The sequence below is a fragment of the Hevea brasiliensis genome, chromosome 15 (genome assembly GCF_030052815.1).
Source record: "Hevea brasiliensis isolate MT/VB/25A 57/8 chromosome 15, ASM3005281v1, whole genome shotgun sequence".
Lineage (NCBI taxonomy): Eukaryota > Viridiplantae > Streptophyta > Magnoliopsida > Malpighiales > Euphorbiaceae > Hevea > Hevea brasiliensis.
In genome coordinates, this window is record NC_079507.1 from 33,660,550 (window position 1) to 33,663,646 (window position 3,097).

At 35.3% G+C, this 3,097-nt stretch overlaps 1 non-coding gene across 1 annotated transcript; it reads left to right on the top strand.

Annotated features, from left to right (window-relative positions):
* Positions 1-1,388: 1,388 nt before the first annotated feature.
* On the top strand, positions 1,389-1,495 carry LOC131174208 (small nucleolar RNA R71). The gene has a single exon (XR_009144456.1). It is a non-coding gene; the product is annotated as a small nucleolar RNA R71 (small nucleolar RNA).
* The last annotated feature ends 1,602 nt before the right edge of the window (positions 1,496-3,097 follow it).

Genomic DNA, 3,097 nt, shown 5'->3' on the forward strand with positions numbered 1-3,097 from the left:
GGGCATTACCTGGTGCATTTTATATAATTCTAATGGATGATATTTCGCCTCACGCCCCCCTCCCCACAGTGTCACAACTTGGTGATTACTTGTGTATGTGTGTGACTCACTAGGCTCATCACTAATTGGCAATGAGATATGATATCAACTCTTAATATCATCAGAACTCTTTCTTACCATAAATGATTTCTCTAAATCATTTTATGCACCTCATAGACCATGGTTAACACCTAGCATAGCATGCCATGGCCACCCAATTAGTAATAAGGAATACCTTAAATGAACCTATAATCATATGTTACCATGCACTAGAATCTCTCTGTTACAAGATCCCAATTCGAGCTGGAGTCATGGTTTATGTCAAACCCCATTTGTTATGAATATTATGTTCTCTTTTAATTCCAGTTCTTGATTAAAAGGTTTTCTCATCAGAAACTCTTTTCTGATTAAATCTATCTGTCCTGGCCAGGAACTTGAAACATCAAGAACAATTAAATGAACATAGGATTTTATCCCTATTTACTTAGGGTAACAAATTTCATCTTGATCAACACCTACCTCCATATATAACTAGTAGGAGCCAACACATGCCCATATACCCATACATGTACAAGTGTGAAAGCAGTATCAAACTCAAACCACTTATATACAAGATAACTGTACTATCTCAAGTTTAAAGATTATATGCACTGATATGATTTATGGCAATGCATTGACAAGAGTAAACTCTATGTGCTTGTCATAAATGTCACTGGTTTGACCTACTTCTCATTTATAAGTGCCTATCATGTTTGTTATATGGCATGAGACTCACCATTCCATCTTATTTATATCTCATATAAATACATTGGGAACAAACATGAATACAATCTTTCTAGATAAGTCATGTCCTGTGTGAAGTATCCTCGATTGTGAACCAATTTATGATACTTTGTGCTAGAAATACTGTCACTCATATTCTTAACAACTTAAGAATAGAATTTCTAACAAAATATCAATGGACCTTTTCTATTACACATAAATATATTATGTAAACGGAAAAGTGAAAATGCCTTTTATTAATAAAAACATGTACAAGATACATACTAAATGATATGCTTTAAGGCATACTACTAACACCTATAGCATTGGCTTGCATTCTATCAAGCCTTGTTGTGAGCTGGTCAAATTGAGCATTTATCATGCTTAGGGCATCCACTTCTAGGATCCCTGTTGTATTCCCCCTTTCATTTGACCACTCGTAGTTGTGATATGCAACCCTCTCCAGAAGTTCAAGTGCTTGGTCTACTGTTTTCTCCATCAGGTCACCTTTTGCTGTGGAATCTACTGTGCTCCTTATAAAGGGTAGTAGCCCATTATAGAAGTTCTAAACCAGGAGCCAATCCTCTATGTCATGGTGTGGACATTCTCTTTGTAAGTCTTTATATCTCTCCCATGCATCATAGAGTGATTCACCTTCCTTTTACCTAAAGGTGTTGAGTTTAACCCTCAACTTTGCAGTCTTTATAGGTGGAAATACCTTGCTAGAAAAACTTGTGAGAGGTCTTCCCAAGTGGTGAATGTTCTAGCTGGTTGGGAAAGTAACCACTTCCTTGCTCTATCTCGAAGGGAGAATGGGAATGCTCTGAGTCTTATAGCTTGATTAGATACTCCATTCATCTTGAATGTGTCACATAGGGAAAGAAAGCACTACAGGTGGTAATGTGGATCTTCTGTTGGTGAACCCCCAAACTAGGTCTGTTGGATCATTTAGAGCCATGCCGATTTTAATTCAAAATTATTAGCATCCACTGTGGGTCTTGTAACACTAGGTTGGAATCCTTGTATAGATGGAGCTCTGTAGTCCTTCAGGAGTCTTGGCCTGTTGTTGTTGTTGTTGTTGTTGTTATCGGCCATGATTGGAGTTTCTGGATTTCCTTGATCTTGTTCTTGGCGTTTCCTTTCTCTCCTGATGGTTCTTAGGGTCCTATCTATCTCTGGATCCAAATCAAAAACTTCTTCCTCTAGTTTTGTTCTAGTCAAGCACCAAACCAATCATCTGAGAGAGAATAAAAGAATAAACGAATTAAACAAAATTAAATAGTAAATGAAAATGCCTAAATCAGCTAAATTACCTATCGCCTAATATTACTAAAATTAAGTTCCCTAGCAACGGCGTCAAAAACTTGTTTGCTAGTTTTTTCAACCCCGCAAGTTCACAGATCGCGAACAAGTAATAAAGTAATGAGTAGAGTATCATCCCATAAGGAATTTAACTAGTAAGTACTAGACTACACAGTGATTTTGGCTGTCTAGGCTATCGAATAAAATGGGGGAGTGAAATTTGTCTATTTTGAATACTGGGAATAAAAAGGGTAATGAATTTAAAATGGAATAATCTATTTTGAAATAATTCCAGAATTAAGATTTCACACTTTAGCCTTATTATGGATGTAATCTTGTCTATTCATTGGATTGAGAATTGTTTGCCTTGATGAAAATTAATCCTAAAGTATCCTAGGTCCTTTCTTAAGGCACCTAAGGTGTGTCTCAATTAGAGCTAAATGCTACTTTCGTAGGTGATCAGTTCTAATAAAAACCCTTTAAAACCTATGATTAATTATGGAACTCCATAAAGGTTATCAGCTTATTTCTAGGTCAAATTTCCTAGGTTCAAAATCTTGACTTTCTAATATTAATCTTCACCTTTCAGTTCTTCAATTAATATCTATAATTAATACTAAGTGGGTACCAACACATAGCATGCATTAGGATCACAAGAAATTAAATCAAAGAAAAAATCTCAAATCCAATAAATAAAACTCAATATTTGTCCATAATAATAATTACAAGTATTACTCCCCTAATTCCAGAATATGAAAATTACTCACTCATGGTGAGTTTAGCAAACATAATAAAAAAATAAAATAGAAGAATAATAAAGGTCCGCTTAAAGAAATAGAACAAAAGAACCAAAGAGAATCTGTAGCTTTGATCTTGTGGAACTTCAGCTGAAGGCTCCTCCTTTATATTGATACACTACTCTTCTAGGCGACTATGAGAAAATGATGAAGGTATTTATATTTAGTACCTAGGGTTAGGTTTTTAGAGTCCCAGA